Here is a 26,613-nt window from a genome sequence, read left to right on the forward strand (position 1 = left end):
ATGTAAAACTATACCCATAATTCACCCCCTGAAGGTTAGTCAGTAGGTGACTAGTAGAAAAAACATGTACCCCACAGTTCAGTATATAGGGTGAGGTGACGTATACACACTCACTCTCCAAGCCTCTCATTTCTATGGGTTTCATCGTCCTCTCCAAAGGCGACTCATAAGGAGACTATTTAATATTGACCTATATTCAAGCGAGACTAGACAAAAAACTAAAATCATGTATCATGTTATCTGAAACAGTCAGAAAACTAGCCCCATATAGGCAGATCCCAGACCTCAAACTATATACTGTGTAAGTTTATAAGCCACTCCAGTGTCAGGAATAGATAGTATGTGACAATACAGTATAATTCTTGTGTTTTCTCCTATAGGGACTGCCCTAGTTTGGTAATGTAACTGCTGTTAATTAGTAGTGCAGACAAATTGTCCTAGACTAAACTCAGTCTTCAGATGGCCCAATATGGACCACTCAGGGAAAACTTACCTGCTCCAAAGATCATTAGCAGCTTCTAACTAATGGCCATGCTGCGGTCTGTCAGGGAATGAGTGCAATATCGTTATAAAGACTAGGGATATGTGCAGTCATAATGTCTGGGAGATCTGTGCCATTATTTAGTATGAATATGGAAATTATCTCTGAAAGGTAAGTGTTCCCTGAGCGGTATATACAGTATTTTCACATACTGTCTATTCCTGACACTGGAGTGGCTTATAAACTTACACAGTATATAGTCTGAGGTCTGGGATCGGCCAATATGGGGCTAGTTTTCTGACTGCTTCGGATAACATGATACATGATTTTAGGGCTTTCTTCGTCTAGTCTCGCTTGGATATAGTTTAATATTAAATAGTCTCCTGATGAATAAATGAATCCAATGAATATTCATTTCTCATAATTAGCGGCACACATGACCACCAGAAGCAGCAGGAAGCCGGTGGCTGACTCTGCGCTCTACTGAAGAGCAATGAGTACTCACTGCGATCTCCGATGAACAGTCCCGGCGAGTACTCCGGCAGCTGTGCTCTGCTTGTGAGCAGCGTATGACGTCCCTGCCATGTGCTGCTTACAAGCATATAGCAGTTACTGACACTGGAGCAGGACGCTGTGAGGGAGCGCCGGGTAGGTAAGTGTAATTTTGTTTTAATGTTTTCTGATGGTGCCATGCATACCAGGATGGGGTGGAGGCCCTGCATACCAGGACGAGATGGGGGCCCTGCATACCAGGACGAGATGGGGACCCTGCATACCAGGACGGGATGGGGGCCCTGCATACCAGGACGAGATGGGGGCCCTGCATACCAGGACGAGATGGAGGCCCTGCATACCAGGATAGGGATGAGGGGGGGTTGTGTATCAGATGGGGGTGAGGGGACCATATATACCAGGAAAGGGGATATTAAGTACAGAATTGACCTCATTTTTTGCATTAATTTATTTTCCTAATTTCCTGCTCTAAAACCTAGGTGCGTCTTATAGTCCAAAAAATAAGGTATATACATCTTTTTTTTTCTCAGTGAACTCGTTCCTCATGTTTAGCCTCTTTAAAATAAAACCACTCATACTCCGCTGGCGTGCCGGCTCCACTTCAGCGGTGCTGAGACTCACTGTCCCGGGGCTTATGTGAGGTTGTCACATCACACGAGCCCTGCGCCCAATCAGAGGCAGCTTCACTGTTCCTTCCTTCAGACGTATTGAACATGAACAGGACGCCAGGGCTGCGGCTGCTCTCTGACGGCCTCATGATGCTTGATTTGTCCGAAGGTGGGGACAGTGACGTCAGCGCTGATTGGGCACAGGGCTCACATGACGTAAAAACCTCAAAAGAGCCCCAAGAACACAAGTGCCCACACCACTGAAACGGAGCCAGCATGGGAGGTTTGTGTGTTTTTATTTTTAACAGGACCGAACATGAGGAATGAGAAGGGGTTGTCCAACTAGTTGTCAACCTTTTTATCAAAAATCCCACACAGAGAAAAGTCATTATATAGGTATTATTATAGCTAGAGTGAATTTAGACTTTTCAGACCATTTTACATCTTTCATATAATCTATTACTGATGACGTATCTTTTAAATAACCTGGGCTTCTGGGAATGAATGGCTGTAGATAAAAATCTACCCATCGGCTTAAATTCTCATTCAAGGAAGACATGCTTGATATAATGGGACGCAGAGGTGTAGGAAATTCTAATTTATGGGTTTTTGGAAGCCCATGAAATATTGGTGTTTTTCCTCTATGGTTAGATTATTTCTTTTGAGTGATACATTCTGTTTATTTTTTTGAGAAAGTTCTATCAAATCTCTTTCAATTAAAGACTGAAAAGTTTAAATACATTCTACCTTGGAATCTTTTGGGTAAAAAAAGAAAAAAAAAGCAATCACCAGCTTATCCCAAAGAGAAGACCTGGTGATTAAGAAATCCCATAAAGCCGGCTGCATTGTCCTTATGGATAAGAAGCTTTATGGAAAATGGGTTTATGATTTCCTGGATTCAATTTGACCCTACAGAATCGTGCAGAAAAACCCTGGGTAAACTGGTTGAAGATGGAGAGAAAATGGGGGTGTTCTCTAACCAAATAAGTTGCAGTATTATACCTGATAATCCGATAACACCAATATTCCATGGGCTTCCATAAATTAGATTTCCTACACCCTGCGTCCCATTATATCGAGCATTTCTTCCTTGAATGAGAATTTAAGCCGATGGGTAGATTTCTATCTACAGCCATTCATTCCCAGAAGCCCAGGTTATAAAAGATCCGTCATCAGTAATCGATTATATGAAAGATGTAAAATGGTCTGAAAAGTCTAAATTCCTGCCGTGTGATGTGGTGAACCTGTTCTCATCTATTCCACAGAACTTAGCACTGCTGTGTTCCATCACCTACAAAAACACAGCGGATACACGGATGAAACAAAGGAAGTTATTCTCCGCAGCACTGAATATCTGTTAGAGCATAACTTTATGTTCAATGAGGAATATTACTTCCAAATCAAAGGTTGCCCAATGGGCTCGTGCTTCGCTCCATCTTTAGCGGTACTTTTTGTATCGTGGTGGGAAGAAAACATTATTTTTACAGACAAAAATCCATTCAAAAATGACCTTGAACTATATGTGAGATATCTGGATGATGTTCTATTAATATGGGTCGGGCAAGTGGAGAAAATCCCACATTTTATATCCTATATCCATGCCAATGATGTAAATGTAAAATTTACATATACCGAACCACAGGGTAAAATCAGTCTCTTGGATTTGTTTCTTATGGGAGATGTAAAACAACAAAAAGTCAGATATCGGCACTATAGAAAATCAGTGGGAACACCACCCTTAGAGCGGACAGCTGCCACCCTGCACCCACTGCGAATTCATCCCTTATGGGGACTAAATAGAATCTATAGAAACCGCTCCGACATCACACTATGCCATGAGCAAGCAGAGACAGCGACATCGAGACTGATGGGGACACAGGAAGAAACAAACTGATACAGCAATAACAAAAGTTCTTGTAAGAAACACTCGAGATGACGGAATAAAAAGTAATAACAAAGTAATAACAAAATGAAAAATAAAACCATTTTTAGTTCTCCATATAGTGGCCAATTTCAGGAAATAAAAACATTGTACATAGATATGTCCCTATATTATTCCAAGGTCAGGACTTATATAAATTCCCAGAAAATGGATTAGTATGTGTGCCGGGAAAAGGGCGATCAGTAGGTGCTACTCTTTCCCCAAGTCTATACAGGAATCCAAAAGTGATAAAGAACCTTGGCTAAGCTGCGGAGGTTTATTAAATGTGCATGTCCCAAATGTGCCGTGTGTCAGTATACCCTGCAAACGCCAAAGATTGATGCCGCCAATGAGATCAGAAGATTCATCAATTGTAGCACAAACCATGCCGTGTATTGTATATTCTGCAAAGAACGTAAAATGAAATCCATGGGCCGCACAATGCGTAAATTACAGAAAAGGACACAGAACATGTTACTAACATCAGAAATAAGAAGGCCTCCTACTCAGGAGCAGGAAACACTGTGCAGAGGGACATAAGGGGGAACAACCAATGTTTCACTCTATGGGATAGAAAGAGTGGAGAATCCTATCAGAGGCGGTGAGTGGAAGAAAAATTCCGAAGAGAAAGATTTTGGATCATCAGACGTGACACAAAATGCCCCAATGGTAAGAATGATAGAAATGACACTATCTATATTAAAATTCCGGTGGTTTGATTATGGAGGTTTTTGTTTTTTTTTTCCTTGGGATCTAGCTTGCTGATTATGCAAATTATTCTCAAAATGTGATTGATTGCTAACATGTGTGTTCATTGATCAGCGGTTGGTTACCATTTGTTTTTAGACCATGTATCATAAGGAATCTGTATCTCAGTGAATAAGGGCTTTTGCCAGAAACGCGTTGAGATGTATCCCCAAAATGTATGAGCTTTTAAAATATGTGAAATAAATTTGAGGATTTTATAAATTTTTGGGACTTGCCAAAATTTTTTTTTTTTTAAATTCATTTATTAAATATCAGGGTACAAAGAATGTACAACATACACAATGGCATATGATAACAGGCATTATACAAAGCACACATATCTCCGTCCATAGTAAAACATAATACAAAGAGATTGCAGACTCTTATAGATAAACAAGGTAATGTGTACTTTTCCTTCCAAGCATATGTAAAGGATAACCGTTTATGTATTTCCCTACATGTACATCAATCCAATTTCACAAACCTTGTCATATCATGCAACAATAAGAACTAACTAAAAATTCCTAAACTACAACTACCGCTACATCAACTAATATCTACTATTTCCGCAGCCTGGTTTCTATATCATATTGTGTCGCCTGTGATGTCTCAGTCTTGCAACGTGAGGTGAGAGGAATTCCACCTCTCCCAGATCTCTTCACACTTACCCGGGCATCCCCTGTTTTGGTATAACGTGCGCTCATATGGAACAATTGAATTTACCAACTTGATCCAAAATCTAAGGGAAGGACATGAGCCCCCCATCCACCTCAGTGCCAGCACCTTCCGTGTCATAAACAGCATCTCGCGCAAGAAGACCCCAGCATAGCGATCCCAAATCTCCTCCTCCCACACCCCAAACAAGCAGACCAATGGCTCTAGAGGGACAGGGGCCTGCACCAGGGACGTCGGTAGTGTAGTCACCTCTTTCCAGTAGTGTAGAATAATGGGACACTGCCACACCATATGGATAAAATCAGCATCTGGCGAGTGACATCACAAACATTCTGATGATTGAAGCCGACCCATCCTAACAAGTCGCCTCGGAGTCAAATATGATTGATTTATTATATACAGCTGTATCATTCTGTTATTGATAGATGGTGATACTCCAGTCGGAGACTCCAGAATCTCCTCCCATTCCTCTCTTTGTGCATCAGGGATGAGTCGTTCCCACTTCATCTCTATAGAGCTTATGGCCGATTCTGCCCCTACTGACAGCATATATGTGTACAAGGAGGAGATGAGACCCTGGGGACCCTGCGAGTTAAGAATTCCTATCAGAGGTAAAGATGAAATAGTACGGTCCACACCCCCATCCCTCGTGTGATTGAAGAGCCGATCTCAGCTCCAGATAGCGAAAAAACTGAGACCTCGGAATATCATGCGCGGCTTGTAATTGTTCAAAAGACTTTAAGGTCCCCTGGTCATACAAGTCTCCCACTGAAGAAATGCCACACTGAGCCCAAAAAACAGCGGACGGGTGGTTCAGCAGCTCCGGAAAATAGCTATTACTCCACAGGGGCATTTCAGCTACAACATCTTTAAACCCTATTACCTTCTTAATTTGCCTCCATATTAATCGTGCCAGCCGGAGCAGGGGTAATAGACGCAGAGCACTGTTTTTTTCCAACTCAAGGAAACCTAATGGGCAATCCGCTTGTGCAGCGTGAAGTAGGTGGCTTTCAGAATTAGGGAGGCAATTACCCGTCATCCATTTATTTAAAGCTTTAGCCTGCCCAGCTAGGTAGTATAGGAAAAAATCTGGCAGCGCCGCCCCACCTCCCTTTCTTGGTCTTTGTAAAGTGGACAATTTAAGTTTGGGCCTAGTTTTCCCCCAAATAAAGGCCGTGACCAGAGAATTAAGATTAACAAAAAAGGACTTGGGCACGGCTACCACACTGTGCTGGAGCGAGTAGCCAAATTTAGGGAGTAAAATCATTTTACTCAGGTTAATGCGTCCAGCCACAGATAATGGGAGCCTACTCCAAATTTAGCTTTACCTAGGTCCAGCAGCGGGTGGACATTAAGTTGTAGATCAAGCGTACTATTATTAGAAATGTGGATACCCAGATATTTAAAACTAGATACAATAGGCAGCGAGGAGAGAGCCTCTAGCTGGGGAATCGGAGCATGGGAAAGAGGTAACAGGGCAGACTTCTCCCAATTTATATGTAAGCCTGAATATTTACTAAATTTATCTATAAGGGATATCACCTGCGGTAAAGTTTCTTCCACATCATTCAAGAATATCACCATGTCATCGGCATATAGGCCTATGGTATCTACCCTGCCTGCTATATCTATACCTCGGATATTAGGGAAGGACCTTATACGTATTGCTAGTGCCTCAATCACAAGGGTGAAGAGAGCCAGGGAAAGAGGGCAACCCTGACGGGTTCCGCTATGCAACGCGAAAGACTCAGATATAGAATTATTTATTATAATACGGGCCTTAGGTTTCATGTATAATATTTTGATCCATGTTATAAATTTATTGCCAAAGCGATACCTTTGCAAACATGCAGAGAGGAAAGGCCATTCAAGAGAGTCAAAAGCCTTGGCAGCATCTAACGATGCCAATGCCCATCTGTTGTCTGGCACCAGGGAGCTATATTGGACTATTGACTGGACTCTTCTGATGTTGATAGAAGTACTTTTGCCAGGCATAAAGCCCATTTGATCTGGATGTATGAGATTCAATATAATGGAATTCAGCCTGGTAGCTAGAATCTTGGTAAAAATTTTATAGTGCACATTCACTAATGAAATGGGACGATAGGATCCACATTCTAAAGGGTCCTTCCCCTCCTTCCGAAGCACTATGATATTAGCCCCGTAAAAGGACTCAGGCATAGAATTCCCCTCCCATATTCCCCGAAATACCTTTACAAGGAGTGGCGTCAATATATCCCAGTACTTCCTATATAGTTCAATAGGTAACCCATCAGGTCCAGGGGCCTTCCCAGAAGCCATGTCTGTCATAGCGTTATCTATCTCCTCTGCAGTAAACTCAGTGTCCACAAGGGCCCGCTGTTCCGAATTTAATGTGGGGAATGATATATCTGACAAATAGTCTAAGCACCCCAAAGTGTCAAAGTCACTTTTAGATTCATATAGTGACCTGTAGTAATCCTGAAAACAGCCAAGAATATCCTCGGTCGAAGACACCAATGTACCGTCCACCCTACGAATTTGCAATATCATATTAGAGGTGTTATGTTGGCGCACCAGGTAGGCCAAAAATGTACCCGCCTGGTTCCCCAGTTCAACATAGGATTGACGAGTAAAGAATAATTTACGCTTAGATTTAGTGTCCACGTGCTGAGTATATAACCTCTGGGCAGCCAGCCACTCAATCCTGTTCCCGCTAGTTTGGTTAGATACATACGCTGCCTCTGCGTCTTTCAGACGTTGCTCCACCTCATCATCCTTCCTTGCGGTTACCCGCTTAATATAAGAGATCGTGGAGGACAAACAGCCCCTCAGGTATGCCTTAAGGGCATCCCAGAATAAATTAATATCTTGGGGTTCCAGGTGGGACGCGATGAAGCAATTCAACTGATCAATTGTTCTGTCAGGAGACCCCATCAGTTTTAACCAGAAAGGATTAAACTTCCAAGCTATCCCACTGTTTACTTGCCCATATTTGAGTTTAAGGATGACCTGACTATGGTCTGAGATCCCCCTACTTCCATGCTCTATATCAGCCACCCGCATTGCCAGACCGCCAGAACCAAATATATAGTCTATGCGTGATAGAGAGCATTTAGTGGATGAGTGACAAGTGTATTCCCTTAACTCAGGGTGACGCACCCTCCACAAATCCAACCACCCACCACCCCCCATAAATGATGAAAATGGGGTTGTAGTCGTTGGAGAAGACCCCCCAGTCGCTTCATCATCCAGCCTAAATTTATCAAGGCGGTTGTTCATGACCATATTAAAGTCGCCCATACAAATAACATCTGCGTCTGGGTAGTTAAGGGAAAAACTCATTGCCTTCTGCAGGATGGATATACGAGCCGGAGGGGGGTTATAAATACATAAGACCACATATTTCCTGGTGTTTATAAATGCATGGACAGAAATAAAACGACCCTCAGGATCCCTCCGAGTCTCCCTCGCTTCCCATCTGACGTCTTTATGTACCAACAGTGAGACCCCTCTCGAGTAGCTGGTATGGAATGTATGGGCAGACCATTGTACCCAGGGCTTCTGCACTCACCGCGCTGTATCCCTAGTCAGGTGCGTCTCCACCAAGACCACAATGTGAGGGTGATAATGTCTGACCTGTGAGAAGACCTTGATCTTTTTTCGAGGAGTTTTTATTTCCCTCACATTCCATGTCATACATATTAACTCCGACTCCATATTTTACTCCTCTGAACATGGTGCATAGTATTACCCGGGCAAAGTTTAGAGACATCACCTAGAGACTGAAATTGTTGTTGACTGCAATTATAACCTAAAAAATACCAAAAACCACTACGGAAAAAAAAACAAAACAAAGTGAATAAACAACAAACAACGTAGGAGCAGAGTCCTGTACTCACATCACAAAACAAACAAGGGGATACCATCACTGAGCCCTGTGTCCGGTATTGTTGGTAACCTGGACGCCTTCGAGTAAAGCTCCAATCAGCCGATTAATAGAGAAAAAAAATACCAACTAGCAATAGATGCGTTAGGATTCTTTTTCAGCAGACCCTCCATGGGATCGCAGCCACTCCGCCGCCTTTGCCGGGTCTGTAAAAAACAGAGTAGAGCCCCGGTGAACCACCCAGAGCCGGGCCGGGTAAATCATCGAGTACACAACATTCCTCTCCCGTAGATGTCTTTTGACCTCCGTAAACTGCGCCCGTTGTTTCTGGAGTTCCGCAGAGAAATCCGGGAAAATCGAGATTGTGGCATTGTTGAACTTGATAGGACTCTTTTTCTGCGCCAGACGTAGAGCCACGTCTCTATCCCTGCAGTTGAGGATGCGCGCCAGAAAGGGTCTAGGTGGGGCTCTCGGAGGAAGAGGCCTAGTAGGGACTCTGTGAGCCCTTTCCACCACAAAGATTGAGGAGAATTCGTCGCCCAAAGTGGTTTTAAGCCAGTCTTCTAGGAATTGCTCCCGGTGTTGTCCTTCCGATCGCTCCGGGAGGCCAATAATTCGGATGTTGTTCCGACGCATTCTATTCTCCAGGTCATCTGCTTTTTGCCTCCACACATTCATGGAGCCTGCCACTTTCGTTAGTTTAGCTTCCATGGGTGTGATGGTGTCTTCAACTGGGATACCCACGTCTCCACCTCCGTAATGCGGCCCTTCATGGCTTGCATATCTTGTCGGAGGCATCCCACCTCGGTGTATACATCCTCTATCTTCCCAGACCGAGATGTCCTGGTCAAGGAGATGGCCTGCAAGAGTTGCTCGGACGCCTGTTTAAGGGTTAATTCCTCCTCCTCACTCTCTTCCCCACCTTTAGAGGGGCGGCTCTTACGCTGAGCTTGTGAGGGACTATTTTTAATAGATCTTGAGCCCTCAGCATGGTCTATTCTGGCATATTCCTTTAGCCTTTCAGCCGTTGTTCCAGACCCCTTGGAACGACTCATTTTAGTAGCAATAGGGCACAGCCGGGTATTAGAAACAGTGCACTCTGGAGTCTTCTGAATCAGAGTTACAGACAGGGTATAATGATCAGATGATGGCTGCCTTGGGGGTCCCAGGAGCAGCACAGACCCGCAGCGTCTCACAGGGAGGTAATGTCCAGCCCCAGGAGGCAGGCAAGGGCCCCCACAGCCCAGGGAATGACCCTCAGGACCCCACAGGGACAACAGTTAGAGAGGGATCCAAATCCCTATAGTTATGGCGCTGGCTGGGCAGGCGATATAGTAAAGAGGGGGACGCGGGGCCCAATTTTTCAGGGCACACATCGCTTGTCCTTCACAACTGGTCAGATTGTCCGCTCACCGTCCTCCGGCATCCTCAGCGCTGCAGCGATGGAGCCCGGCGCCGCATCTCTCACAGGCAGAGCGCGCGCCTCCAAGATGACCGGTGCCCTGTGCAGGCCCCGCCGGCCGCCCAAGTGCACAGAGCCGCAGGCACTGAAGAATCCAGCCCCGCTCTCCCGCGGGGGTCCAGGAGCGGCCCCGAGTCCAGAGGGGTCAGAAGACAGGCAAGTGTGCTGCCGAAGCAGGGGTCCGCTGGCCGGATATTATCAGGATAACAGGAGCTTCCACAAAGCGCGTCCTCACTCCGTCGCTTACATAGCCACGCCCCTGCCAAAACATCTTTCTTATGATAAGTCGCAAGTCACGACTATTGGCTGGAGACCCACTACATTGCAAGACGAACTGAATAATAATATAGGACACAGTGAGACTAATTTTTTTGTTTTACCTTGCTGTTAATGACTTTATTTAAATTTAATAAAAAGGTTATGGAAAAAAAAGTTCTATGCCTCCAGGAGACTCATTTACTATGGGAAAAGGTGGAGGTGTTGAAGAGGAGGTGGATTGGGAGAGCATATCATTCCACGTATTCTTCATATGCTAGAGGGGTCTCTATTAATAGGAGCGTCTACGCCATGTGAAGAAATTGAAAGCCATGTTGATAGTGAAGGACAGTATATTTTTGTTATTTGTAGAATCTATGGGCAATCACTATGTATAGTAGCTATGTACATACCACCGCCATGTAGCGGGACAAAGCTATGTGAGGTTATGGAATTATATAAGCGGGGTACGGGATTACCATTACTTATTATTGGTGATGTCAATAATGTTATAGATGAGGGGCGGGATAGACCTAAACAGAGTGCAGGTAAAAGCATTAGGAAACTGACGGTACTTGGGAATTATATTACAGAGATTGGAATGATGGACCTGTGGAGGGTGAGGAATGAGAACGCGGTGTGCTACTCTTGTTATTCGGCGACACATGGGTCTCTCTCACGAATAGATATGGCACTGGGACATGAACTAATGACACAACTGGTCTGTGGAGTGGAATACCTCCCAAGGGTGATTCCAGACCATAAGCCTCTAGAATTGTCCATTAGATGGGTAGGGGGGAAGAATGGGAAGGGAGGTGGGTGGAAGTTGAACCCAGTGTGGCTGGAATATATTGATATGAATATTATCAAGGAAGAATTGGAGGAGTATTGGCGGATTAATGAAGGGAGTGCTGATAGTCGGGTGGTGTGGGACGCTATGAAAGCGGTCCTAAGGGGTCTCGTGTTTCGAGACATTTCCAGGTGTAGGTCGAAATCTCAGCTAGAAGACAGGAAAATAATAGAAACTTTGGAGAGGGTGGAGAGGGATATGGTACTGGACCCGTCAGCAGAAAATCAGAGTAGGCTAAGGGGTGCACAGGAAGAGGTTAATAAGGTGTATCTGAGGAAAGCAGAGAGGAGGAGGGCCTTCCAGAAAATGCAATTTTATGATGAAGGTGAAAAAGTGGGGCCTCTGTTGTCAGTGGCGGTAGCGGCGCAGAGGGAATCGTCTTATGTATATAAATTGAAGACTGATGAGGGAAGGGAGGTGGGGGACACAGAGTATTTTGGAGGAATTTAGACGATTCTATAATCAGTTATATTCTTCGGGATTGGGGGATTCATTTGGGGACATAGAGGGTTTTCTTCAGGAAGCAGGGCTCCTGAGGATTAAAGACAGTGATAGGGGGAGACTGGAGCTGCCCATAACAAAAGAAGAGATAGAAATGGCTGTTACATCTATGGCTAATAATAGGGCCCTGGGGGCTGATGGTATCCGAGTGAAATCTACAAACAATTAATTGAGATGGTGACACTCAGACTGCAAAAGGTTTTTGAAGAGGCTCTTCGGGAGGGTGAATTACTGGCGTCCATGAGGGAGGCGGTGGTGGTGGTCATTCCGAAATAGGGAAGAGATCCGGGGTTGGCAGAATCTTATAGGCCCATCTCGTTGCTGACGGTGGATGTAATGATTTTGGCTAGCCGTTTGGCGAGTGTGGTTAAGGATCTTGTCCATCCGGACCAATCCGGTTTTATGCCAAATAAGTCTACGGCGATTAATTTGCGTAGAATTTTTCTGAACTTGCAGCTGCCATCGGACAATAGGGGCAGTAGGGTTGTGGTATCATTGGACATGTGTAAAGCGTTTGATAGTGTTGAGTGGCAGTATCTTTGGAGGGTGTTGGAACGCTTTGGTTTTGGGCAAATCTTTATTTCATGGATACGGTTGCTATATACTTTTCCGACCGCTAGGGTCAGAGTTAATGGGCAAATGTCTGGGAGTTTTTCGCTTCATATGGGGACTAGGCAGGGGTGTCCACCAGTGGCGGGCTGGGCCGGGTGGCAGGGAGGAATTTTCCCCCCGGGCCGGTTAATTGGCAGAAGGACAGGGCCACAGTGCTTGTTGTGAACATAATAGTACTGTCGGCATCATCAGAGGACTGCAGACAGGAGGAGGAGAGCGGCCGCCGCACTAGCAGCTGCAGACACAGGGGGGCCGGGCGGGCTGCCTGCCACACAGACATAATTGAAACTGCAAGGAAAAAAAGCGCAATAGGGTCTTATCTGAGAAAACCAAGATATCAAATAGTAATTTATACTCACCGTATATAGGAGAGTAACAAGCATAAAGAAATGCGGTCAGCTTGCTGCACATCCAAATGACCACGCTGTGGCCATAAATCTTCAGATTCACTAGTAGGATTTTTTATGGATTAAAACGTGCGCTGCCAGACCATCACTCCTCACAAGTTGTGTACTTAATATATTTATTTCCCAACGCGTTTCGAGGTCATAAAACCTCTTCCTCAGGGGATGACATGTACAGGCAGGTAAAGACATTGCCGGTTTTATACATACACAGTTCAAATATTGGCGCCAAGAGTCACATGTTGGGAAGGGGATAAAGGTCAGAGATCATCAGTGTAAATGTTTAAAAACTTAGTACATCCAACATAATTAATTCATTTGATGTGTTCCCAGGTAAAAGATTGAGAAGAGAAAGAGAGAGTGAAGAGAAATAAAGAAGAAATAAAAGGAAAAAAAAGAAAAAGAAAAAAAAAAAAAAAGCGCTAAACGAACCCGCAGAAAAGGAACGAAAGGAAGTGATAGCCACTGTATAAACCGCTACTCCAAGTGAGCAGAGGAGATGTTGCTGAAAGAGAAGGAGAAAAAGAATAAGAATAAATGAGAGCCATTATGTGAAAATATATGATAATAAAAATGATGTGAATATTATTAGAAATGAATATGTTAAAATCTTTATTAGTATGTAAAATACAGTAAAAATTGGATGAATAAAAATATATGAATAAAAAATATATATAAATAAAAAATATATATGAATAAAATATGAATAAAAAACGAGTCTGACCCAATGTAAAAATAAGAAATTAATAAAAATAAAGATGGTGAGAAATTAATAGAAACAAAGATGGTGTATGCATGTCTGATAAACTAATTAGAATCGCTGGAGAAAGAACGCTTCTATAGACAGTCCTGAGGACAGAGGCACACAGAAGAGGGAGCCGATTCAAAGAGGGAAATATGCCCAGAGGATCAGAAGGAGAAAGATCGCGTCCAGAGGAAGAAGGGAAAAGAAGGAGGAACAGGAGAGTCCCACACCCTGAAAGCGTAAAACAAGTGCAATAAAATTATATTATTATACAAGCAGTAACTTACACACAATAAAACTACAGATGATAAAACCAGAAATAGTAAAAGACGCATGACAAGTTCAGAGAGCGGTAGCCAGAGTTGAAACATAAAAACGCAATCTTAAAGATATGTTGCACAAAAAAAATAAATAAGAATAAACTTTATTAAACTCAATATCTATTTAAAAAAATTATTCAGACCAGGGGATGAGCTGTCAATTTATTTCTACAGGAAGACTTCAGTAATTTCGTTAAGACCATTAGGTCTTAAAGTATTCAGCCTATAAATCCAAAAAACTTCCTTTCTGTTAAGTGACCCCATTCTGTCAGTAATATTATTTGGAATATGTTCAATGGGGCTAATTTTCAAACCATTTGGATTTTTATTATGCTCAACTGTACAATGCCTAGAAAGACCATGCTTCAAAAACCCTTTTTTAATATTGTGTCTGTGAGAGTTAATTCTCAAATGTAGTGGTTGGGTTGTCCTCCCCACATACTGCTTACCGCATTCGCACTCAATCAAATAAATCACAAAGTCAGTGGTGCAGGAAAGAAACTCCTTAATAGGGAAAACTTCGTTGGTACTAGTTGATTTAAAGTTCTTATCTTTATGTGCGATGCAAGTACAACATAGACAGTTCCTCTTGCCGCATTTAAAAATACCCTTAAGAGGGGTTTTATAGACAGATAAAGATTCACTACTACTTTTAACATTTTTTAACCGGCTAGGAGCCACTGTGCACTTAATGGTGGGGGCTCTTCTAAACGTTACACCAGGGTTACTTGGGAGGAATTTCTGCAATACGGGGTCATTCAATAAAATGTGCCAGTTACTCCTCAGAATTTTCCTAATTTCTGTGTGTTCGGAACAAAATTGCGTGATAAAATTAGTAATAAATTTATTGCTTTTAGGTTTAACCGTTTTAATGCCATTAATAAGACTATCTTGAGATAGATTGATGCATTTGTTGAAGGCATTTGTAAGTAAATTATCAGGGTAATTTTTATCGGTAAACCTATTTTTTAATAATTCTGCCTGGTCCTTAAAAACTTTCGTGTCTGTACAATTTTTCCTTATTCTTCTATATTGATTAGCAGGAATGTTCCTCAACCATTTCCCAAAGTGACCACTACTAAAAGGGATATAACTATTTGTATCCACATTTTTAAAAAAAGTTTTTGTTAGAATTCTATTGTTCTCAATATAAATAGTTAGATCTAAAAAATTAATATTTTCTTTGTCATAGATTGCTGAGAAACTTAAACCCCAAATATTGTTATTAATGTCCCGAATAAAATCACCAATATTATTACCAGAGTTGTCCCATATAAAGAACAAATCATCTATATATCTTTTGTAAAAAATACAGTTACTGCACCATCTAGATTTAAAAATATAAAACTCTTCAAATACCCCCATAAAAATATTAGCGTAAGTTGGTGCTACTTTTGAACCCATCGCGGTCCCGAGTTATTAAAGGGTATGGATTTTATATTGAATAATAATTACTTCACTTTTAATGGAATTTTATATCACCAGCAACTCGGGACCGCGATGGGTTCAAAAGTAGCACCAACTTACGCTAATATTTTTATGGGGGTATTTGAAGAGTTTTATATTTTTAAATCTAGATGGTGCAGTAACTGTATTTTTTACAAAAGATATATAGATGATTTGTTCTTTATATGGGACAACTCTGGTAATAATATTGGTGATTTTATTCGGGACATTAATAACAATATTTGGGGTTTAAGTTTCTCAGCAATCTATGACAAAGAAAATATTAATTTTTTAGATCTAACTATTTATATTGAGAACAATAGAATTCTAACAAAAACTTTTTTTAAAAATGTGGATACAAATAGTTATATCCCTTTTAGTAGTGGTCACTTTGGGAAATGGTTGAGGAACATTCCTGCTAATCAATATAGAAGAATAAGGAAAAATTGTACAGACACGAAAGTTTTTAAGGACCAGGCAGAATTATTAAAAAATAGGTTTACCGATAAAAATTACCCTGATAATTTACTTACAAATGCCTTCAACAAATGCATCAATCTATCTCAAGATAGTCTTATTAATGGCATTAAAACGGTTAAACCTAAAAGCAATAAATTTATGACTAATTTTATCACGCAATTCTGTTCCGAACACACAGAAATTAGGAAAATTCTGAGGAGTAACTGGCACATTTTATTGAATGACCCCGTACTGCAGAAATTCCTCCCAAGTAACCCTGGTGTAACGTTTAGAAGAGCCCCCACCATTAAGAGCACAGTGGCTCCTAGCCGGTTAAAAAATGTTAAAAGTAGTAGTGAATCTTTATCTGTCTATAAAACCCCTCTTAAGGGTATTTTTAAATGCGGCAAGAGGAACTGTCTATGTTGTACTTGCATCGCACATAAAGATAAGAACTTTAAATCAACTAGTACCAACGAAGTTTTCCCTATTAAGGAGTTTCTTTCCTGCACCACTGACTTTGTGATTTATTTGATTGAGTGCGAATGCGGTAAGCAGTATGTGGGGAGGACAACCCAACCACTACATTTGAGAATTAACTCTCACAGACACAATATTAAAAAAGGGTTTTTGAAGCATGGTCTTTCTAGGCATTGTACAGTTGAGCATAATAAAAATCCAAATGGTTTGAAAATTAGCCCCATTGAACATATTCCAAATAATATTACTGACAGAATGGGGTCACTTAACAGAAAGGAAGTTTTTTGGATTTATAGGCTGAATACTTTAAGACCTAATGGTCTTAACGAAATCACTGAAGTCTTCCTGTAGAAATAAATTGACAGCTCATCCCCTGGTCTTAATAATTTTTTTAAATAGATATTGAGTTTAATAAAGTTTATTCTTATTTATTTTTTTGTGCAACATATTTTTAAGATTGCGTTTTTATGTTTCAACTCTGGCTACCGCTCTCTGAACTTGTCATGCGTCTTTTACTATTTCTGGTTTTATCATCTGTAGTTTTATTGTGTGTAAGTTACTGCTTGTATAATAATATAATTTTATTGCACTTGTTTTACGCTTTCAGGGTGTGGGACTCTCCTGTTCCTCCTTCTTTTCCCTTCTTCCTCTGGACGCGATCTTTCTCCTTCTGATCCTCTGGGCATATTTCCCTCTTTGAATCGGCTCCCTCTTCTGTGTGCCTCTGTCCTCAGGACTGTCTATAGAAGCGTTCTTTCTCCAGCGATTCTAATTAGTTTATCAGACATGCATACACCATCTTTGTTTCTATTAATTTCTCACCATCTTTATTTTTATTAATTTCTTATTTTTACATTGGGTCAGACTCGTTTTTTATTCATATTTTATTCATATATATTTTTTATTTATATATATTTTTTATTCATATACTTTTATTCATCCAATTTTTACTGTATTTTATATACTAATAAAGATTTTAACATATTCATTTCTAATAATATTCACATCATTTTTATTATCATATATTTTCACATAATGGCTCTCATTTATTCTTATTCTTTTTCTCCTTCTCTTTCAGCAACATCTCCTCTGCTCACTTGGAGTAGCGGATTATACAGTGGCTATCACTTCATTTCGTTCCTTTTCTGCGGGTTCGTTTAGCGCTTTTTTTTCTTTTTTTTCTTTTTTTTTCTTTTTTTTCCCTTTTTTTTCCTTTTATTTCTTCTTTATTTCTCTTCACTCTCTCTTTCTCTTCTCAATCTTTTACCTGGGAACACATCAAATGAATCAATTCTGTTGGATGTACTAAGTTTTTAAACATTTACACTGATGATCTCTGACCTTTATCCCCTTCCCAACATGTGACTCTTGGCGCCAATATTTGAACTGTGTATGTATAAAACCGGCAATGTCTTTACCTGCCTGTACATGTCATCCCCTGAGGAAGAGGTTTTATGACCTCGAAACGCGTTGGGAAATAAATATATTAAGTACACAACTTGTGAGGAGTGATGGTCTGGCAGCGCACGTTTTAATCCATAAAAAATCCTACTAGTGAATCTGCCACACAGACATAGCATAGGCATAGGTTAGCATTAGCTGAGACAGGGTTGCTGGGCGGGTGGCCGGGCACTACTGCAGCCACACACACATAGGCTATGTGTGTGCGGCGCCCCGCCCACTCGCCCTCCCTCCATGTGTCTGCTAAATGCTATGTGACATTATCATAGCATTAGCAGACACGGGGGGCGGGCCGCCGCACACACATAGCACATTAACTGACACAGGGGGGGTGGGCAGGACACGGCAGCACACATAGGTTGCATCATTCATTATAGTACTGTGTAGCAGTACAGAGACATGGGGAGGGGCACTCAGTCACTGCACACAGAGTCAGACTGTCACTGCAGGCTGACTGAGACAGTGAGACAGCACAGACGTGGCAGCCTGTGATTGGAGGATCTGGCCGAGGTTCAGAGAGAGGGGGGTGGGTGGGTCATGTGTACAGCGTGCTACGTAAGCACGTCTCTGAACCGTCCGCAGCCATATCTGAGAGAAGAGGCAGAGATCAGCCGCCATTGCTCACACAGTGAGAGCCTCAGCCCTCAGCCAGGCCTCAAACTGTCCACTCGTGACTCGCTCCACTGAGTGCACTACTGATCGTGTGTCCTCCAGCCCAGGCAGGCTCCTCCAGCACAGCAAGTATGGGAAAATGTGTTTTAGCCACATTCACAGACATCTAAAATGTTAATGTGACTGTGACTGATGTGTCCCTCTAAGGCCTGTTTCTCACGTCAGTTTTTTCTTGTCAGTTACAATCCGCCAAAATGGCAGAAAGCGGATCCGTTCGTAACTGATGCAAACGGACGGCAGCGGACCGTTTTTTTTACGGATCCGTTGACTGAAGAATTTTTAAGGAACCACAGTTTGGGGAAAAGAAAGAGAGAGAAAGAGAGAGAAAGAGAGAGGGAGAATTTTTCCGTGCGCCAGAAAGTATTTCAGGGTTAAATTGCCGGCTGAGTTCATGCCTCCGGGCATGCGCAATACAAAAATGCGGATCATTCAGCCAAAAAAACGTTACATGCTCCGTCTGGGCATGTCGGCGGACGGTAAAAAAATGGCGGATCCGCAAAAAAACGGATTCAACGGATGGCCATCCCCATCCATCAAGATCCGCCAGTAATGCAAGTCAATGGGAAAAAAAACTGATCCGCCAAATCAGACAAGGTGATTTTCTGGATTTGTTTTCTCATTTTGACTCTCATAGTTGTGGTCTACCTATGGTGTCAATTACAGGCCTCTGTCATCTTTTTAAGTGGGAGAACTTGCACAATTGGTGGCTGACTAAATACTTTTTTCCCCACTGTATGATACGTATAGGACAGTGAGGACCTTCATACTATATATAGGGGGCAGTGGGGACATCATATTGTATATAGGGGCTATGTAGCCATTTTACTATATATAGGGAGCTCTGGGGTCCTCAATGTATTATAAAGGGCTTTGGGGAAAATCATATTGTGTATTGAGGGCTGTAGGACTATCATTCTGTATATACAGAGCTGTGTGGGTACTCAAAGGACATTATTTATTATAAAAGGAGACATTATTAGTTTTGATAGGGGCACTCAGGTCCCATTATTTATTTTTGTTGGGGGGGGCATTATTAACTTTAAGTGGACACTCAAGAGTATTTGTTGCTGGAAGGGGGCACTTGGGATATTATATAGAATTTTTTGGGGAGGGAGTAATCCTAATGATGCCATAATTTTTTAAATATTGGGGTCAGTGCTCCACACCGCAAGTGCACGCAGAGTGGGGAGTTTTTGTAGGTTGGAAATAGATGGCTACGTCGCTTTAAATGTGTTTTTATTGTAATCTGTGCAGACAAGCTGTGGCTGGAGAAGTGGTAATGGAGGTCTGGGCCAGATGGAAAAGACTGGAAAAGTGAACAACCCGAATCAGAAAGAACGTCATGTGTAAGTTAAACTGTACTGTAATCACGTGTATGTTCTGTGGGACTGGTATCTACCAATATACAGTTACTGTAAGGTGGTAAGATTGCTCTTTTTAGTAGGGTTTTTATTTTTTTTATTTAGTAACAGGTTAATGTGTTTCAGTCATTATGTAGTAGAAGGTGTATGGTGGTATCATTGGTCTTTGTATAGAGTGTTTTGTTATGTAGAGATAATGGTCATATTATTTTGTATTCTCTGTGTATTGGTGATGATAGTGGACATTGTGTAGCCGTATTGTTTGGTCTTTTGTAGTAGTCATTTTGATAATATTGGTCTTTGCATTGTGTGTTGTTGGCTAGCAACAGTGATATACTGTAATTACAGATGCTATTTTATATGGATATAGGGCGGTCATATGGGGAAACATGCACTTTGGGGCTTGGACCCCTGGTCTTTTAGGACCCTAGCAACACCCCTGCGTACTGTGTGCTTACATGTTCGTGTTTCCGGAGTTGTATGTTTGAAGGTAAGCTCAGTTATGGTACCATATCTAAGCAGTAAGCTTGGTTCTGATACTGTATCGATGTAGTAATCTAGATTCTGGTACCATATGTATGTCGTAAGCTTGGTATTGTTCCCGTATTTATGTAGTAGACTTAATAATCTCGGTTCTGCTCCCATATCTCTGGAGTAAGCTCTGTTCTGCTCCCATATCTCTGGAGTAAGCTCTGTTCTGCTCCCATATCTCTGGAGTAAGCTCATTTATGCTCCCATATCTCTGTAGTAAGCTCGGATCTGCTCCCATAGCTCTGTAGTAAGCTCGGATCTGCTCCCATATCTCTGTAGTAAGCTCGGATCTGCTCCCATAGCTCTGTAGTAAGCTCAGTTCTACTCGCTTATCTCTGTAGTATGCTCTGTTCTGCTCCCATATCTCTGTAGTAAGCTCATTTCTGCTCCCATATCTCTGTAGTAAGCTCGGATCTGCTCCCATATCTCTGTAGTAAGGTCGAAAAACTGCCAGAGAATATGGGAAGCAAGATGTGCCACAGTCCGCGCTGCTGAATCCACAAAATCACCTGGGATGCAAGATGTAGTAACAAAGTACTGCTTTATTCCTTCCTACGCGTTTCGGCGCCCTTCCTGGCACCTTCCTCAGGGATATTACACCAGCCATAGGAGCAGGGAATTTATAGCCCCTTCCATTAGCAATTATGGGTGTGTTCTGTTTACATATGATGTCATAATGGTCATCACTGGGGGAGGGGCCAGCATTTTTGGCACAATTTCACACAAATAACATAATAAAACAAGAAAATCCTTCAAAATACTTGCTAAAATGTACATAAAAATCCTACCAGTAAAATGATATAAAGACCTTCATAAAAATTGCAGCGGAAACATTGCCAAAGTATCCAGACTGTCAATGCAAAAACAAAAAAATTTTTTAAAAAATATTATCTCCCGACTTTCAGGGTAGTAGAACCCATGTGTTTACTGGTTTCATTTTTTTCTCTTGTGACTTAGAATCATAGAATCATAGAATCATAGAATCGTAGAGTTGGAAGGGACCTCCTGGGCCATCTGGTCCAACCCCCTGCTCAAAGCAGGATTCGCTAAATCATCCCAGTCAGATGTCTGTCCAGCCTCTGTTTGAAGACTTCCATTGAAGGAGAACTCACCACTTCTCGTGGCAGCCTGTTCCACTCATTGATCACTCTAACTGTCAAAAAGTTTTTTCTAATATCTAATCTGTGTCTCTTCCCATTCAGTTTCATCCCATTGCTTCTAGTCTTTCCTTGTGCAAATGAGAATAAAGTTGATCCTTCTACAATGTGACAGCCCTTTAGATATTTGTAGACAGCTATTAAGTCTCCTCTCAGTCTTCTCTTTTGCAAACTAAACATTCCCAAATCCTGCAACCTTTCCTCATAAGACAGGGTTTGCAGACCGGTCACCATTCTGGTCGCTCTTTTCTGAACTTGCTCCAGTTTGTTGATGTCTTTTTTAAAATGTGGTGCCCAAAACTGGACACAATATTCCAGATGAGGTCTGACCAAAGAGGAGTAGAGGGAAATAATGACTTCACGTGATCTAGACTGTATGCTTCTGTTAATACATCCTAGAATTGCATTTGCCTTTTTTGCTGCTGCATCACACTGTTGACTCATATTCAGTCTGTGATCTATTAGTATACCCAAGTCTTTTTCACATGTGCTGTCACTTAGCCCTATTCCTCCCATTCTATATATGCTTTTTTCATTTTTATTGCCCAGATGTAGTACTTTGCATTTCTCCCTGTTAAAAACCATTCTGTTAGTTGCTGCCCACTTCTCCAGTTTATTTAAATCTTTTTGAATCCTCTCTCTCTCTTCTCTAGTATTAGCTATCCCTCCTAGCTTTGTGTCATCAGCAAATTTAATCAGTTTACCCTCAATTCCTTCATCTAAATCGTTGATAAAGATGTTGAACAATACAGGGCCCAGGACAGAGCCCTGTGGTACCCCACTTGAGACATTCTTCCAACTGGATGTACAGCCATTTACGACCACTCTTTGGGTCCGATCACTAAGCCAGTTATGAATCCACCTAACAGTTGCCTTGTCCATTCCATACTTAGTCATTTTTTCAATAAGGATTGTATGAGAGACTTTGTCAAATGCTTTGCTGAAGTCAAGATATACTATATCTACAGCATTTCCTTGATCCACCCAATCAGTGATACCGTCATAGAAGGAAATTAAGTTAGTCTGACATGACTTATTAGTTAGAAACCCATGATGACTCTGTTTAATCACTTCATTCTTATCCAGGTATTGACATACATGTTGTTTAATAATTTGTTCAAAGATCTTTCCTGGTATAGAAGTCAGACTCACCGGCCTATAGTTGCCTGGGTCCACCTTATTCCCCTTTTTGAAGATAGGAACAACATTTGCTCTTCTCCAGTCTTCTGGCACTTCTCCTGTTCTCCAAGAATTTTCAAAGATTATGGAGAGGGGTTCAAAAATTTCTTCTGCTATCTCCTTCAGTACTCTGGGGTGTAATTCATCTGGACCTGGAGACTTGAATTCATTTAGGTTAGCTAAGTGTTTCCTCACTATCTTTCTGTTTATAGATATCCTGGATTCTTCTATTCCCTTAATAGGACAGTGAATAACAGTTGATGTTGCATTTCCTTTCTGAGAGAAAACAGATGCAAAATAGGAATTTAAAAGTTCAGCCTTCTCAACATCCTGTCTTACCATTTCATCATTTTCATCCTGTAAAAATCCTATAGCATCTTTGACTTTTCTTTTACTTTTGACATATCCCCAAAATCCTTTATTATTGCTTTTGACATCTCTTGCAAGCCTCAGTTCATTTTCAGCTTTAGCTAATCTGATTTGTGCCCTGCAGGTTCTGCAGACAGCATTATATTCTTCTTTAGATATGCCTCCCTCTTTCCATTTTATAAACATTTTTTTCTTCCTTTTTAGCATGTGCTTAAGTTCTGTGTTCATCCATCCTGGTTTCCTTAAATGCTTCCTATTCTTCCCTCTTTTCGGAATTGTTAACAACTGTGCTTTGAGAATTTCATTTTTCAAGATTTCCCATCCTTCCTGGACATTTTTGTCTTTAAGGATATCCAGCCATTGGATCCCTCCAATTCTCTTTCTGAATCCCTTAAAATCTGCCTTTCTGAAATCTAACCTTGACGTCTGAGTCTTCACAGGTCTTCCACCTCTAGTAATCCAAAATTCTAAAATAGCATGGTCGCTACCTCCTAGGGTCCCAGCCACTTTTACCTCCTCAACCATTTCCTCCCTGTTTATAAGGATTAGATCCAAGGTAGCAGTTCCCCTTGTTTTCTCCCTTACCTTTTGGAAGATAAAGTTGTCAGCAAGAGAGGATAAGAATTTCCTTGACCTGTTAGTTTTGCCTGAGAGAGATTCCCAACAAATGTCTGGATAGTTGAAATCTCCCATGACAACTATGTCATATTTTTTGGAGAACTTGGCCATCTGATGCATAAAGAGTTCATCTATATATTCGGCTTGCACAGGCGGCCTGTAGTAAATGCCTACAATGGTGTCCTTTCCATTGTTCTGTCCTTGTATTCTTACCCAAACAGTTTCCACAGAACTCCCAGTCTCTGAAGCTTCAATCTCTGTGCAGATATACGCATTTCGAACATACAATGCGACACCTCCTCCTCGTTTATCAAGTCTGTTTCTTGCAAATAAGTTGTATCCTTCTAGTCTTGTATTCCAATCATGTGTATTGTCCCACCAAGTTTCAGTGATTCCAATTACATCATATTTCTGTTCCTGTGTTAGTAGTTCCAATTCTCCTTGTTTGTTGCCCATGCTTTGTGCATTAGTATAGAAACATTTTAGTTTGTGATTGGTTTCTCTTTCTCCAATATTTTTATTAATTAGATTCTTTCATCTTTGTTCTTCCTTTCCACTTCTAATAGCAGAGTTCCTAATAGCATTTGTCAGGTGTATGGCTTTTTCTGGTCTTTTGCTTCCCTTCCCATGTTGTTCTAGTTTAAAGCTCTCCTTACAAGTGTAGCAAGGCGACTTCCAAATACATGCTTTCCAGTCTTCGTAAGGTGCACCCCATCTCTAGCAAGTAGTCCATCGTATAAGTAGTTCACTCCGTGATCCAGAAATCCAAATCGTTGCTGACGGCACCATCGACGTAGCCAGTTGTTCACCTGCAGAATCTTATTCCACCTCCTTGTTCCATGGCCATCCACTGGGAGGATGGAAGAGAAGACCACCTGCGCTCCCAGTTCTTTCACTTTCTTGCCTAAGTCTTCAAAGTCTCTGCAGATGGTTTCCAGGTCGTTTCTTGCGGTGTCATTTGTCCCCACATGTAGTAGCAGGAATGGGTAGTCATCTGTAGGTCTGAAGAGTCCTGATATCCTGTCAGACACATCTTTAATTTTTGCACCTGGAAGACAGCACATTTCTCTTGTAGTTATATCCGGTCTGCAGATAGCGGCCTCTGTTCCTCTCAGCACTTATGTTGAGCGCCACCGTTCTGCTGGTATCAGTGCCTTTGGAACATAGGTTCTATGAACTATTTTGTCACAAAACTATCCTGTTAAATATGTGATACTATGGTTTGTTAAAAAATTATTATAAAAAATTGCAATGAACAATTTTCTTTATTTTTGTTTTGTAGGAGGGAATCAAGGAGCGATGCCACTATTAAATAAAATGGATTATTTCTAAAATTAACTGCTTTTAAAAAACTTATTTTTATTTTCATTTTTATTTTTATTATTTATTATCAATAAAGAATTATCTAAAAATTACTATTGTATAATCGTATTATTAAAAATGGCCTGAAGAAAGTATCTATCATCTTCCGTATAGTTATGGTCACTATTTTATATATTAATTGTGGTGGTGTCACCCATGAAACGTGTGTCTTTTGGTCTAGCACACCTGGGTTCAAGTCACAGGTCTCCATGCAGGCATAAATGACATTGTCTTTTGTAATATCAGGAAAAATTATAAATTGTTATGAGCTTATGCATATTAAATTAGGGAATTGTGAAATTCTAGATAGGATACCAACTTTGATATATATTTAAACAAAATAAATGTGTCATTAGGTGTATGTGAGACATTAAGTGTTTAGATATACCCGTGCGATCAAAAAAGTAGTCAGATGAAAAAATAAATAAAATGAAAAAAGATAGAATGAAAAAATAAAGTGAGGTTTGCTTAAGTGTGTGACATAAGGATGCAGGAATTCCTCCTACTATGGTGCGCCTTTCTTACCCACTCAGGATGTGACCAAGAGAGGGGGGGGGTTGGGGGATTATAATTTATATTAGTTCTGAAATTATGTTTAGCCCTCTCGGTTTTAATGTGTCCAGTTTAAACATCCAATATTTTTCACGTTTTTTGAGCAGCTCGAATCTGTTGGGTATATTCACTGCTATATGATCGATCGGGGTTATCTTGATTGCTGTTGCATCTCTGTTATGATGCGTGTCATAATGGAATGACACTCCATGTGCTCTATACCCACTCTTTATATTTGAACGATGTTTGTTTAGCCGCTCATGAAGTGATCTGATAGTTCTGCCAACATACTGCATGCCACATGGACACTCAAGCAGGTAAATTACAAACTCTGTAGAGCAATTCATGTCATGTTTAATGGTAAAGGATTCATTCGTTGATGCGGATTTAAAGCTGCTTGTCTGTTGGATGCTCCGACAACAAAGGCATCTATTTTTTCTACATTTTGATGTCTTTTTCTGCAGTACTTTGGCATAATTCGTGGTTGTCTTCTGTTTGAGCCTACTAGGAGCTATTATCCCTTTAATGTTTGGCGCCCTGCGGAAAGTAATTCCTGGTCTATCAGGTACAATGGATTTTAATATTGGATCACTTAGAAGTAAGTGCCAGTGTCTATGAAGGCATTTTTTGATTGACTTGTGACAATTATTATAAGTCGTTATAAAATTAAATGCTTTATTCTTCTCTGTCCCTTTTCTGTCTTTCTGTATAAGGAGGGTTTCTTGCGGGATTTCTCCACTGTGCTTTTGTGTGCTGGATATCAATTTTTTTGGGTATCCTTTCTCTAGGAATCTTTTTCTGAGTATTTCAGATTGAGAAGCGTAGTCATCCTTGGAAGTGCAATTCTTCTTAATCCTTCTAAATTGATTGGCCGGTATATTACGCAGCCATTTTGTGTAATGTCCACTCCTGAAGTCAATATATGAATTCCTGTCCGTAGGCTTAAAGTATGTTTTTGTATGTATCCTTGTGCCATCAGAGAAAATTGTTAGGTCCAGGAAATT

The 26,613-nt window shown here is 41.2% G+C and overlaps 1 protein-coding gene across 1 annotated transcript in view; it reads right to left on the reverse strand.

The window, feature by feature from the left end:
* The window catches only part of LOC141060261 (uncharacterized), a 184,161-nt gene that overhangs the window by 37,320 nt on the left and 120,228 nt on the right, over positions 1-26,613 (reverse strand). The window lies entirely within an intron of this gene.

The sequence above is a fragment of the Dendrobates tinctorius genome, unplaced genomic scaffold (assembly GCF_039654945.1).
Source record: "Dendrobates tinctorius isolate UK_male_01 unplaced genomic scaffold, ASM3965494v1 ptg000233l, whole genome shotgun sequence".
In the NCBI taxonomy this organism is placed as follows: Eukaryota; Metazoa; Chordata; class Amphibia; order Anura; family Dendrobatidae; genus Dendrobates; species Dendrobates tinctorius.